Source organism: Phascolarctos cinereus, unplaced genomic scaffold (genome assembly GCF_003287225.1).
Source record: "Phascolarctos cinereus isolate Bilbo 61053 unplaced genomic scaffold, phaCin_HiC Scaffold_5;HRSCAF=322, whole genome shotgun sequence".
Classification (NCBI taxonomy): domain Eukaryota; kingdom Metazoa; phylum Chordata; class Mammalia; order Diprotodontia; family Phascolarctidae; genus Phascolarctos; species Phascolarctos cinereus.
In genome coordinates this window covers 179220067-179236030 of record NW_027555958.1, presented here as the reverse complement: position 1 = coordinate 179236030, position 15964 = coordinate 179220067, and positions in this window count along the sequence as shown.

Sequence of the window (15964 nt, the reverse complement as noted above, 5' to 3'; positions counted from 1 at the left end):
CTGGAGTGCTGGTTCTTATAAAGCTATTGTAGAAGAAAGAAGGAGAGGGGAAAGTACCGTTAAAAGTCCATTACCAATTATCCAGGAAATTCTCCAGCAGCTTGCTAATCACTTAAAATTGCATCAGTTTGGAAGAAGAAGTCCTTTTCTCAAAGAAGCCCCAAGTGATTAAGCTGTGTGTCAGTCAGGGTCCTTGGTGAATGTACACATTCCTCTGGGAATGGAAACACTGGATTTGCTTGTCTGTTTTATAGTTATTCCTGGTAATATAATTTTTACTTACAGTTTGAAACGAGAAAACACATATCCATATTCTAGATTGATGACTTAAAAAGAAAGAAAAATAGAAATGGCTGCTTGAATGTTAAGTAGACTGGAGTTATAATTTGGACCAACATATCCTATGGCCTTTATCTGAGACAGTCTCATTTAAGTCGTGATGCAGTTTTCTATACTTAGGATTTGGATATCATGTTAAAATGCCAAGAGTAAAGAAAAGAAAACTCTTGTAATTAAGGAATTTTTGAAAGTCTGGAGACCTTATGTGCCCTTATGGGCCCTTGCTGAATTAAGGAAACATTTTTATTGGAATGCACAAACCAAAAGCAGAAAGGTAGCCCTAGGGAGAGAGAGCTGGAGTTGGAATCAGGATGACTTGACTTCAAATGCTTCCTCACTCTTATTAGCTGTGTGACCCTGGGCAAGTCACTTAACATCACTTGGCCTTGATTTCCTCATGCTTACAGGATAAAGTACAGACTCTTTAGCTTGGCTTTTTGGACTCTCTTCAGTCTAAATCCAAATGATTTTTCTAGCCTACCATCCTACCATTCCAGCCTAATTGATCTATATGTCCCTGAAATATCATGGAATTTCAAACTTCTGCATCTTTGTTCATAAAATCCACTTTACTTGGAATGCCTTTCCTTCTCTTCTCCATTTATTTAATTTAGGACTCAGTTCCAACCCTTTCCCTTCTGTGCAGTCTTCCTTGACCACTCCAGTCCAAAACCCTACTCCAGTTTTTTTTTTATTGTCTGTGCCACTTACTGTACAAACTTATTGTCTGTACAACTGATTATGTATATATATATATATATATGATATATGATATATATATACATATATATATATAATATTTATGTATGTATTTTACATACTTTTATACTTGGCTATCTTCCTTGTGTCTATGTCATAATATTAACTAGATGGTAAGCTCCTTGAAGGCAGGAACTATGTTTTGTTTAATACCTGAAATAGATTTGAGGAATTTCCAGGAAATATATGCAAGAAGAGATCTTCTAGAAATGAGATGAGGAGATGGGGGAATATGTGGATCATGAAGAGAAAAAAACCAGTCTTCCAAACTGCATGAAATATCTAGAAAAAGACTTGTTCATCTACAAGTTCCCAATAGAACTACATATAAGTAATGAGGAGTCATTTTCAGAGATACATTGAAATAATGACACAGACACAGTGGAGTAGAATAAGACATGGGCCTATAGATCAGAGGGGAAAGGGGGAAGGTCACTGAACAACATCAAGACCCATCCCACATTTGAGACCATTAATTCCTGCGAATTCTGTAGCTTCAAGGGTGAACAGTAGACTCTATCTTAAGCCACTCAGGGTAGTATGAAGAATTGTATTAGTCCCCATGGAAAAGGAAAAACTGATTTCCTAATTGTTCAAGAGCTTAGATCTTAAACAGTTTTGTTTTGTCTTTCTTGTCAGATTAAATACTACCTGCCCCATAGTCAATGTTAGGTAGATCGAGTACTCATTGGAGATGGAAGGGAAGAGTCCTTTAAAAGACAACAAAATGAACTAAGTAGTAATATATACAGGGTTACTTTGAGTTGGGAAATAACCCAGAAATTTTTTGTGAAAGACCTGAGCCAAAAACTAATAGTTCTATGGTTTCCTGAGAAGAAACCTGGTGGAGTAAACAAATATTCTGGATTTGGAGTCAGAAAAGATCTGGGTTCAAATCCTACCTCCATTTGTATGACCATGGACAAATCATGTAATCGCTCTGACATTCTGTTTCCTCATCTAAGAAATGAGATATAGTAGCTCCTAGAGTAATTGTAAGACTCAGATAAAATACTGCAGGTAAAGTACTTCACAAATTTTATACACCATGTTAATGTCAATTATTATTTCCCTGGGTGGGATCAAGGGAAAAAATGATTTTGTAAGAGGCTTCCTCCTCTAAAATTTGTACTCAAGTCAATCATGTCTAGACTGGGGGCACAAGCGACACATGAGCTACATTTCTCTTATGTCCACTGTTCTGGTGGATACCAACTACTACAGTTTGGCAGAAGATGCAGAGTAGATATTTAAATATATTTAATGATGTTATGAATTTTTTATTTCTCTGCAACTTTACATGAGCATCTTTTTTGGAGGGGGGGATAATTTGGGAGACAGTTTAAATACTTCTTCGTAAGAGATAGCACAATTTCATGGAAAATATGCTGCCCTTTTATTAGGGGACATAGGTTCAAAACCTGACTTGGACATTTACTAGGTCAATGTGACCTTAGAAAAGTCACTCACTGTCCCTGTCAAGTCAAGTCAACAAGTATTTATCAAGCACCTACTATGTGCCAGATGTTGTACTAAGCCTTGGTGTTAGAAAAAGGTAAATATATCCCTTCTCTCAAGGAGCTTACAATCAAATGAGGGGACACTGGATACAAACAACAAGGTACAAACAAGATACGTACAGGGTAAATTTGAGATAATCTCAGAGGGAAGGCACTGGCAGACTGGGTAAGGCTTCTTGCAAAAACACTCAGCCTCAGTTTCCTCATCTGTATAATACAGGTGATAATATGCAATCTATCTCATGAGGGTGTTATGGGGAAAAAAATGCCTTGTATGAGTCATCATGGGGCAGCTAGGTTGTGAAGTGGATAGACCACTGGGTTTGCAATCAGGAAGACTCATCTCCATGAGTTCAAATCTGGCCTCAGATACATACTAGCTATATGACCCTGGGCAAGTCACTTAACCCTGTTTGCCTCAGTTTTCTTATCTGTAAAATGAAGCAGCTATATAAATTTGGCCAACTACTCCAGTATCTTTGCCAATAAAACCCCAAATTGGGGTCACAAAGAGTCAGACATGACTGAAACAATGCAACAGCAACATGAGGCATCATGGTACAGTATAAAGCCTGCTAGATTGGGAATGAGAGGACCTGGGTTCAAATGCTGCCTCTCACATTTACTACCAATGTAACCTTGAGCAAATCATCACCCAAGGCTCAGTTTCTCATCTGTAAAATGAGGGAGTTATATAAATTTCTTCTAAAATTCTTTCAAGCTCTAGCTCTATGTTCTATGACCTTGGCTCTGCCATATACTGTGTGCTTTTGGGGGAAAAAATTGTTTCAACTCTCTTGGCCTCAGTTTCCCCTTCTGGAAAAGAGGGGATTGAACTAGATTATCTCTAAAATCCCTTTCAGCTCCAAACTGATGATCCTACATGCTATAGAAACCTGAGCTATCATTCACAATATATGCTGATATATTGAATGAACTAAGACTCTCTTAGTAGTAGAATGCAACTCACAGGGCTAATTAGGATTATCTTCATCCAGGTTCTGTCACTAAAGAAAATTTTAAAAAAGCATCTAAGTTCTCTGAAGCGTGTTTTCTCCAGTTCAATATACTATTATCCATGCATCTGGTGAGCTCCTGATAACACTCCTTTCAAGGGTCTGTCTGTGGTAATTCAAGTTTTATGTAACACCAGTTCCACCATAGTTCACGTAAATAGTTTTTATATTTGTGAAAACCACACTGGGTTGTTCGGCATTTAAAATGGTTTAGTTGGTTAAGTCACAGTACTAATTAGAGCTGGAAAGTATTTCAGAGGTCATATAGTTCAACCCCACTCCCACCCCCATTTTACAGAGAAGGAAACTGAGGTTCAAAGAGATAGAGTCACAAGTATTCTTCTACATAAAGTGGAAGGAAAAAAGGGATGTGATTATTCCCTCAACCAATGCCATACATATAGCATCATTGTCCCATATAACATTTCTTAGGACTTAAATTTCAGATGGTTTTGCATCTTATACTTTATCTAATGATGTGATATTGTAATTGAGTTGCTTCCTTACAGCTTTCTAAAAGACAGCCTCAAGCAGTCTTTCTAGGTAGCATAGGTTACATTGTGTAGATGTAGATATAGAAGATGTGGGGTTTTACCTCAGCTCTGATGCTTTTAGCTGTGTGATTATGGGCAAACCAATTAACTTCTCTGAATCATAGTTTTTTCACCTATAAAAAAGCGATCATAATTTCTTTTTGCTACCTATTTCGCCCTTGACTAAAGTAATATATGTGGTACAATGGACAAGTACTGAATTTGGAGACATGGGATCTGGGTTCTAATTCTTATTCTGTCTTCTTATACCTTACTTCCCAACACATATTCTTCCATCCATTGATACTGGGCTTCTGGCTGTTCCATGAAAAAGACATTCCATCTCATGGCTCTGGGCCTTTTCTCTGGCTGTCTCCCATGCCTAGAATGCTCTCCTTCCTCTACTTTGACTAATGACCTCCCTGGCTTCCTTTAAATCCCAACTAAAATCCCACCTTCTCAGCCTTCCCTAACCTCTTTTAATTCCACTGTTTTCCCTCTTTTAATTATTTCCTATTTATCCTACATATAGCTTCCTTTGTATACATATGTTTGCATGTTGTCTCCTCCAACAGAGTGCAAGCTCCTTAAGGTGAGCAACTGTCTTTTGCCTCTTTTTGTATCCCCAGAACTTAACACAGTGCCTGGCACATCCAATGTACTTAATAAATGTTGATTGAATTGATTGCCACTGTGTGATATTAAGTCACTCCATCTGTCTGGGCCTCAGTTTTCTCCTCTGTAAAATGACCAGAAGGTCTCTAGACTTCCTTCTACTTCTTCACTTATAATCGCGTTCCTACTCTGATATTCTCTACATCAAATTACTTGCCAAATCTTATTGAATCTACTTCTGCCACATATCTTGAATCAGTTCTGTTCTCTCCACTCACATAACCGCTACCTTTCCTCAGGCCCTTAGCACCTCTCTTTTGGACTTTTTCAATAGTGTCATTATTGGACTCCTGGTTTCCAGTCTCTCCTCTCTCCAATTTGTCTTTCACACACTTGTCATTTAATATTCGTAAAACACGTGTTTCTGAGCAGCTAGTCAATACAGTGGATAGAGTGCTGGTAGAGGAAAGGATTGAAGTTGACTCCAAGGTTGTAAACTTGAGTGACTGAAAAGACATTGATACTCTCAAAAGACATAGAAAAATTTGGAACGAGCATGGGCTTAGGAGGAAAATAATGAGTTCCATTTTGGACAAGTTCAGTTTACATGCTAATGTAAACACTTTAGATGATAGTGTGGACACTTGGAGATGTCCAACAAGCAGATGGTAAAGTGGGACTGGAGCTCAGGAGAAACTGGATTTGGATATAAATTGGGTTTATCATCTTCTGTATATGGATAAAAAAATTAAACCTGTGAAATTTGATCAGCAGAGAGAAGATATAGATAGAGAAGACAAGAAGAACAAAACTATGGCTGAGCTTTGGGGGGAAACCATCAGTTAGGGAGGTGTGATATAGATGATGATGTAGAAAGGAAACAAAAGTTTCAGAAAGATCATCAATCAACAAGATTCTGTCAGGTACTTACTGTATGCTAAATACTATGCTAAGCACTGACGGAAGACAGGAGAATCAAGAGAAGACATTTCAGAAAAACCTAGGAAGAAAAGAGTATCTAGAAGGAGGGGTAGTCAACAAAAGCAAATGGTGCAGAGAGGTCAAGAAGTTTGAGGACAGAGAAAATATCATAATATTCAAAAATCCTAAAGTGGCTGGTAACCTTGGAGAGAGTGGTTTTAATTATATAGCAGAGGGCATAAGCAAAAAGCTTTCAAGCAGTTGAAAAGGAAGTGGAAAAAGATATGTAGACAAAGTGTATAAATAGATTTTTCTAGGAGTTTGACTGTGAAAGTGAGAAGAGAAACAGAACCATAGCTAAGGATATGCGCACAATAGGATGAATTGAAGGCAAATTGGAAAAAGAAAGATGAAAGTAATAAGCATTTATATAGTACTTGTTGAGGTTTAGAGGTTTAGGGGTAATGGGACCCCAAAATCACAACACATGAGAGCTGCCTGAAAGAATTTGACCCAAGCCTTCTTTCAGCCAAAGACAACGTCTATTAAAGATGAGCCGTACAGGCCAGGCTTTTAAGAAATCTGAACATTTGTGATGCTCGTAAGGACAAGAGGGAATGAGGAAGTCTCAGCCTCTAACTGGTAGCCAGGGTGGATCTTATATATAGCCAAATAGTTTGGGGTGACGGGAGGAGGACCTGGGAGGAGAATCTTGAAGCTGGGGTGACTGGGGTAAGGGTCCTGGGAAAATCCAGGTGGGAGTGTCTGGGAGTTTGAATGGGGTCTGGATAAGATCAAGGATGGGAAATATAACCCAGGGCTATTAGGCCAGTAATAGACAATGGAGGACTAAGCTTAATTAAGGTAACAAAGAACTGGGAGAGCAGGCCTAGGCAATAAGGAAGAGCCAGTCCATAGGAATAATAATAACCTCAAGAGACTACTAGACTTTCTAGACCAGGTAAAAGTTCAAATAGGATTCAAGGGTTTTCTGGGGCCTGTGGACAAATGGGGTCCAAATTCTTTTTGGGGTGAGGGGCAAAAGTCTTGACTTGGGCCCATACCCCTTCAGTACCTAACAAAAATCATATCATTTGATCCTCACAACAACTCTGCAAAGTAGGTGCTGTTATTTCCCCCATTTTATAGTTGAGAAAACTGAGATTAAATGACTTGCCCAAGTCACTCAGCTGGTAAGTGTCTGAGATCAGATATGAACTCAGATCTGATTCCAGTCCCAGTGTTCTATCCACTGCACAAATTAATTTTTGTTTTTGTTGTTTTGGAACAGGGAGATTTAATTATATTTCTTGATATCAGGGAAGAAAATAGAAAATAAGGAGAGACTGAATATTGGAAGGGAGGAGGATGATTGGAAGGGAAAGCTATATACAGGAGAATATGAAAGGGGATGGAACCAGGAGCATAAGTACAATACTTGATGCTGGCAAGGAAAAGGAATACCTCTTCCTCAGAGACTAGAGCAAAGGAGTATTGGGTAGAGAGAGAGGGTAGTATATAGGGGTTCAGAGATGTAGATTATGGAAAAAGAGAGAGTTTGCTATGTTAGTAATGTCCAAGATGAGATCTGCTGAGAGTGAGAGGAGAGGTGGTAAAATAGGTTTGGGAGAAAAGAGAAGGTTTGAATAAATCTTTGTCAGCAAAGCCACACAGAGGTAGCAGTTAACAAAACATTATTGCTTTTCCTCCCCATGAAGTAAGGTAAAGAACAGATGCCAGGGGGCAGCTAGGTGGCACAGTGGATAGAACACCGGCCCTGGATTCAGGAGGACCTGAGTTCAAATTCGGCCTCAGACACTTGACGCTTACTAGCTGTGTGACCCTGGGCAAGTCACTTAACCCCACTGCCTAGCAAATTTAACAACAACAAAAAAAGAACGGTGTCAACAGGGAACAGCCTTGGTGTGTGGTCCCCATTGCCCTCAGTCAAAGCCAACAAACAGTGCGTGGCTTCAGGGCATAGAACCATGTAATGGAGTTTTCAACCTCTAGTGAATGATGCAGAGCTGCTCAGGGTTCAAATTTATATAGCATTTTAGACAAAGGTCCACTCATGACACCAACAGGAGACTATACTGTCATCTGTAGGGAAAGATAGTGGTATAGGTGGGATCAATGAAATAAGAGTTTGTTTGGGTTTTTTTTTTCTATTGCTTAGTACAGAGTGAAGAATGAAGAACAGGGACATATGGAACTTAATGTTAACTGTACTATACAGCAAAAAGCTGGCGGAGAGATGGTGGTGGTAATGCTTGTTTATTGACTTTAGCATACATGCATTCTCCCTATCTGCCAACCAATTTTCACCTGTTCACAGGGAGTGTGATAGAGGATTAATTAGTAAAGAATTGAAAAATTTTCCTGCAGAAGGAGGAGGAGGAACTAGTTTAGAGTGTATGAAACAAATGTGTAGCAGACCCATTTAAGCAGAGGTACATAGATAGCTTCTTTCCATTGACAGCAATTGATTAAAAACAGAAAAGACAGGTGATGATGGGGGTACCCCAAGGTTAAGGTATAATATGACATAAATGGCAACAATACAAGAGAACAAAGGTCTTAAGCCAGAAGTTGAAGTCATTAACCTTAAATATCCATGTTGAAAAGGGAGGGGAGAGAAACCAGAACACAGATGTGAGACGGGTGGCTTACCAGGGAATTGAGAGAAATAATTTTTAACCAATTACTAATATGGGGGACCCAGAGTTTTTTCCTTTTCTAGTTCCTCACTCAAAGCCCAGTCCTTGTGAAGAACATTGCTGATAGATGAAATTGGGTTAGCATTCTCCTCAAGCTTGGGGGAGACCCCACCCAAATGGGACATAAATAGCTTGGGTACAGGTAGATCCTTTTGTCTGCATTATCTGAAGTGAGGGTAGTCTGGGTGGAGATGAGTAAGAATGACATCATCAAAGTCAAGTCCCCCAACCCCTCATTAAAATAAGCCCAACTCTCAGTATAATATTCATTCTCTTATTAATTGTTAACTAATCAGAGTTGATTCTGCCTGTTGCGAACACTCATTTTTCCAAGGGTATTTAAAGTCCCAGTGGCTCCCAAAGTTCATCTTTGTCTTCTGACAGTGCCACTTAGCTCTTTTATTAATTATTCACTGGTCGTAATTAATAAAATGATTATTAATTACTCAGAAATTATGTCCCTTAGACTTTTCATTCTTGACAGAATAACATGCATTCACAATGAGTATGAGAAACAGCTTTAGGAAGAGTGGGGCACAAAGGGAAATGGAAGGAAGGAAGGACAGTAATGGTCAGATAGAGAAATTTCGTAGTTCTCAATCATGAAGTAGAACACTTACGTGTAGTGGTGAGATCCCAACCTTGTGTGTGGTTGAGGTAGGGTGAAGGTGTAGGTCATAGGAAGTGCGGAAGCCAATGAACTGGCTGGCTAATGTATTTGAGAATGCATTGACATGTATAGTGAAATTTCTAAGTACAAAGTCAAGGGATGAAGAAGAAAAGAATCTACTCTAATACAGACATCTTTATAATATCTGGATATTTGATGTCATGCAAACAAAATACTCAGATCAGTGATGGAGGCTTTTATTCCTTACCCAAATATTCTGGACTTGTTTAAATATAGAAAATTTTTGCCCATAATAATTTTATATCATACTTTATAATTGGAGATAATAGTAACACCTACCTCTCCCATGTTGTCATGAAATCGTATTTGTAAAGTACATAAAGCACTATGTAAATGCTAGTTATATTATTATAATTATGAAGTAATTTTACATTCATTTTATTAATGAGCCTTCACAATAGGTAGGCACAGCAACTATTTTTATCTCCATTTTGTAAATGAGGAAACTGAGGTTCAGAAACGTTAAATGAGTTGGCCACAGACAGACACAGTTAGTAAGTGAGACTACAAGGACTCAAACCCATACCTCAAACAAGTCCATAATTCTTTTTATTAGGACCTTAAGTAATAAGAAGCTATAGCAATCCAGGGTAGAATTGAATTGGGTTGACACAACTTTAATACCAAAATGAAAGGTATTCAATTGCCCAAGGGCTGAGTATTTTGCAGTCATTACAAGTATTTTCCTTTATTTTGTAAAGAGGAAAAATAATGTGCATTTCTCTGCATTCCTATTTTTCCCATTTCTTCTCCATTTGCTTTTCTTTACTGCAAGTTTTCTTTGTTTACTCCTCAATCTCTTTCTCTCCCCTTTCTTAATGCTATACTTCCTCTCTTTGTTTCCTTTCTAATTCTATTTCTGTATTTTGTTTCTCTGTTAGCCAGTAAGAATGCAAAATCTTGTGAGAACAAGCTGTTCCTTCAAAATCTAATTGGAAAATTGCAAGCAGCTGATTTCCTGGCAGGCTCATTAGAAAAACATTTCTGTTTCACCTGTGCATTTCCAAAAAACAAAAAAACAAACAAACAAACAAAAAAGACTTAATTAAGAGACCTAGGAAGAACTTCAAATTGTCAGCAATCCGCATGAGAGATTAGTGTCAATCTCACTTAAGATGCCTGGTGGCGGTATGGGAAGAGCCTGTGGAGTGGAGAGCACTTATATCGGTTGCTTCTTTCTGCCCTGTTATGATATTTATTTAGATCACAGTACGTAGTATGAATGACTCATTCATTTATTTGTTAAACGAGTATTTATTGAGCATCTGTTAAGTGAAGAGAAGTTGTAATAGAAAGTGTGTTTTAACTATTTTAGGCTATTCCTTATGGGATGGCTATACCTTAGTGGTGAGATGGTAAGGTCTGTCCTCTCCGTGGTCTGGTTTCAGAATGTCATTAGTTAACTCATAAAGATTATCAGACCTAGAAAACTGGCTCATACCTCCCATACTCATGAGAATAATTCCAGCAAGACAATGTATTAATTTAGTCTGAGCTATATTTTACCCAAGAGCTAATGTTACAATGGGCTAATGTTAAAAAGACGCAGAACAAGGAACAGGATGAAGAGAGCTCCATGCAAGGCTAAAAGTATAAACTAGGACAAGCCAGTGGTGAAGATAACCAAGGTTCTAAAAATGAATGAACATTTTAGAATAGGGGCACATATATATCAAAGGTCAAACAGGCCCTGGGTTAAGTGTGTCTTCAAGATCAGAGTAGGTCTCAGAAGTTGGAATAAGTAACAGGTCCAGAATCCAGGGATCAGGCAATGGGAAAATTAATTTTCCTACCTATAAGTGACTTAAGGATCCTGAGAAGAAGAAGCCACATAGGACTGGGACAAAGACAGAAAAAGGACATTGAGTCCTTGCCAACAGTGGGAGTTGATTTCTAGTGAAATGTGCTACCATCCTGAATTAACTATAATCATCAGAAATTGAAGCTTTATCTAGATTGTTAATATACTTATGGTGTGATCTGCTTGAAGGGAATTTTCTATTTGCCTGAATGTACCTGCTTCACACACTGCTGGGATCTGGTGAAATTATCTACTCTCTATTCTTCTCCACTATCACCTCTCTTCAATCACTACCTAGTGAACCAACATCACTTACCCTGTGGAATTTGCTGCTTTTTTTTCCCAAAAAAAATCCTTGTTTATTTGACATCTGTCCTGTTATAAGTTTTGCCTCCAGCTAAGGACAGGATGACTGCATTTACTTTTTGGACTAACATTTTCTCTAGTGGAGTGTGTTAGAAGGGAGACACAAGATGGAAAAAATAGATGTGAGCCTATGAGACCAATTTCCCTGGATTTTAAGAGGAAGACTTTGAGTCTATATTAAGTTCTTTGGAAATTCAAAGGGGTTGAGAGGGAGTGCTTCACAGGCATCATGTTATGTAAATATTTGTTTTATCCTATAAATTAAACAATAAAATATATAAATATAAAATAATGTGCAACAAGGATCAGAAGTCAAGCAAAAAATCCAGACCGCACGTGTGGGTCACGAAGAGTAAGCAGTGACTTGCTAGCCAACTCTTTTCCTCAGTCAATGATACTTAATATTCTTTCTGCTTAGAATAAGAGCCAATCTGAAAGTCTGACTAAGGGCAGAAAATAGAGCTAAGGTAGGACTACTTGACTAAAGTAGAGAAGAATGGAGAGAAGGCATCCAGATAATCTTATTAGCCCATTTGTAGCCCTAAACCAGTCACTTCTGAGGATTAATTCTTGCCCTAAACAGAAAGTAGTGAGTAGATGAACAAGCTTTAGATGAAAAAGTTTATTTGTGAGCATAGAAATGGAACAAAAGGAGATTCCTATCAAGAATAGTAGCCTAATCAATCATCCTTCTCCAATAAAGAGAAGTTGTGTAGCAAGGACCAGGAAACCAAGACCAGTATCAGAAAATCTCTTTTCCCGGACCAGTCATGGAAATACTAACAAATGTTTAATCTATGTATTCTCCCATTTTTGTCCTTTATAAGTACAATGGTGTGGGGAAAGGGTATGATTACAGGAAACGCTGATCAATCTGACAATGGTAGAATTCCAGCTTCCTCTATTTTCTACCTAACACCATGTCAAAACCTTTTTTTTTCCTACCCTGCTTGCTTCTTCTCTTGCTTGCTTGGCTTTCTTATGTCTCCACCCTCTTTGAGGTAAGGGACAGGCCAAAGAAAAGCATTCTGAGTAGTTCGAATTCAGGTAAAATCTAAAACCCTTTGGAGCTTAGACGGTACCAAAGATGGGGCTTGTCTGCCCATAGGCAGCTCTGGCCCCAAATGTCTCAATGTCCAAGTCCTTTTGACATGCTTCAAAACAGTCAGGTATATAAGAAATGACTGTGACTAAGTCGAAAAAATGAATTGGCTGCAGGTGTGTTCTAACTACAACAAGGACGAGGGTAGGAAAACTGGGGCTACAGAGATATCCATGTATTCCCTTTATTATCACACCACCACCCATTCTATGAGAAGTTATTTATCTTAAAATTTACAAATGATTTTGTGCCACTTTCTTCAGCCAGATTAATTTTTCTTATGCATAAATCTGTTTATTCCTTCCTTACAGAAGGAAACTCCCCCTACAAATGCAGGACAATTCTCCTGAAACTGAGAGTCTTAGAGATTGTCTGAGATCACTCAGTTAGGTTGAGTCAATGGAAAGACTTGATGTTAAGTTGCATTAATTGTGAGGCCAGTCATCTATCTGCTATGCCATGTTCTATTCATAATAGTACTGGATATTTTCTATTGCTTGCCCCATTACTAGACTATAAGCTCCATTGAGACAGGAACCAGGTCATATCTCATCTTTGTATGTCTCATCGTACCTAGCAGAGTGCTCTTCACACAAAAGATGCTTTTTGAAATGAAATCAAATGGTTTTTCATTTGTACTGTACATTCGTCAAACATAATGCCATGAGTGAAATGCTGGTATGTCAGTCATGTAGTATTCATTCTCATCTCAGACTTGTCACTGGATTAACTTTGGCCTTAAACAAGTCACTCAAATTCTTTTTGCATTGTAGGGAGAAGAAAGGAGTGGACACTTTCTTCCAACCTCCAGTATTTAAGCCATATTTAAGAAATGTCTTAAAGCTTTTCTAAAAGTCTGAGTATTTACTAGATAAATGGGTTCTGAATATGTGATCAACAAAACAAAGGGAGATTGAGATCAAAGAGGAAAATATTTTAAAAGCCACTCAAGCCCTAAAATGAATCATCTGGAGGAGGAAAAGATAGAGATTAGAGGGTTTTTTGTTGTTACTGCTGCTGTTTTTCCTCCCCCAGTCTGACATGTGATTTTGCTGGTATGGAAAACTCTGAGCCAGAAAGTTTCTTCTACCAAATTCTGTTAACTCATACATAGTCTCACTTACTCATAGCCAGTATGTGTCAGAGGTAGAATTTGACCTCAGCTCTTCCTGACTCCCAGCCTGGTTCTCTTGCTATTACCATACCATGTTGCATCTTGGCTAGCTGAAAAGCAAACATAGAGTACAAAAATGAAATACCTGTTAAGTAAATTATTCTGTAATTGGGAAAAAACATGAAAAAAGTGGGTGTCCTTGATAAAGTTGTTGAATGATAGGGCAGGCAAGGAAATTCTTATCACAAATAAAGGAGCTTTGCAAACAATAAATGGAGAATTTTTTTTTTACAGTTATACTCACATACATATTGCTTGAGTATAACCACAGTTCTTTGGATCAAAGAGTAAGTTTTACTCTAAGTAATAAGAATCTGATCTTCAAACCCTAAGAACTTAGAGCAACTCTTATCAATCCAAGATGTACATACGTATGTATATACATATATGAAACTATAAATGAACATCTGTGTATGGGTATACATATATGTGCATGTGTATATGTAATACTTCAAAACAATTATACACTAAACTTCTAGCAACATTCACCTATGTAATATTATAAAATATATATATGTGCATGCATATGTATATAGATATGAATATATACATCCATGTGTATGCTTGTGTAGATATACTTCAAAACAAACATACCCCTAAGAACTTTGAGCAACATTCAACAACAAAAATGAAGGTGCCAGAAGATAAAAACTGCCCATTGATTTTCTATGGAGTTGACAGTGTTTTAAAGGCACTTTGTAATATATGTACACATGTATATATGCGTGCATGTATATGTTATGTACACAACATGCTTGTATGTGCAACTCAGAAGTTCCCGTGAAAACTGAGCAGCATTGTGGAATAGTGGCTAGTGAACTGAAGCTAGAATTAGGAAGACCTAATTTTTGATCTTGCCTGTAGTGCTTACAGTACATGTGACTTGGAATGGGTAAGTTGCTTAACAAATTATCATCCATACACTGTCTGTGATAATACTTGTAGTACTTACCACCCAAAGTTGTCCTGAGGCTCAAAGGAGCAAGTATAAGTACCATATATGTGTCACCTGAACAGCTAAGTGGCACAGTGGCTAAAGTCCTGGGCCTTAGTCAGGAAGATTCATCTTCCTGAGTTCAAATCTGGCCTGAGACACTTATTGACTAGAGAAAGAAATGGCAAACCACTATAGTACCTTTGCCAAGAAAACCCCATATGGCATCACGAAGTCAGGCATAACTGAAAACAACTGAACACTAAAAAGATGTCAGCTATTATTTCCAAAAAAACAGTTCTCATAATGAACCAATGTGCTTATTGATTTCATTCAACTTTAGCAATATACTCATAAGTTTCATGAATTAATTCATCAACAAGCATTTATTAAGTGTGAGTGTTGTTGTTCTGTCCTTTCAATGGTTTCCAAACCTTTGTGACTCTATTTGGGGTTTTCTTGGCAAAAATACTGGAGTGGTTTGCCATTTCTTTCCAGCTCATTTTATTAATGAGTAAACTGAGGCAAACAGAGTTAAATGAATTGCCCAAGGTCACACCAATATTAAGTGACTTAGGCTGCATTTGAACTCAGGTCTTTTTGACTCCATATTCAGTGCTCTATTCACTGTGCCATGAGAGAAATAATTATTTCTCTCATATTTCTCTCATATTAATAACCACTTACTATTGGGGAGAGCCAGGATATTTTCCCTTTCTATTTCCTCATTCTCTTCTAGGGAAAATCAGTCCCTGAAGAATACAGCTGATAATGAGATTGTATTTAACATTGTCCTCAATTTTATTCCAACCCCACACAACTGGGAAAATTTAGATCTGATTGAAAGATAAAGAGATTTTAGTCTAGGTGAGATCTGGCCCATTGTGTTCTAGTCAGACAGGTCTGGGTAGAGATGGATCCTCTTTGTCTAGATTGCCCTGCTGGTGGTAATGGGTCTGAATGATCAGAGCCATGACCCTCAGCCCCTCATTAGAATAGGTCCATCTCTCATTATCATATTCATTGATAGCTATAATTAATAAAATGATTAATTAGCAAAAATTATGTCTCTTGAACTTTTATACCTCACATCCACCTAGTTGCACTGACTGTAAATCAGGTAATGTTCTAGGCACTGGGTATACACAGACAAAAATGAAGCAGTTCCTGACTTCAAAATTTTTATTATACTTGTGGAGCTAAATTAATTGCTAAGTAATTAAGACCAGAGATTATTAAAACCACCCATTTTCTGGAGGACCTAAAATTCATGAACCAAGAAATAAACGTTGTCCAGTTGAGTCTGGCTTCCTGAGAGATACATCAAACTCTATAAATCCAGCATTCCATTAGAAGAACTATAGGCAGAGTATATTATGAAATTGAGGTTTCAATGAGGCCTTCTGTGGGAGGGAAGGGCATCCAAATCAATATATTTCCACCAACACTCAATTGGACCTCTTGAGCCCAAAA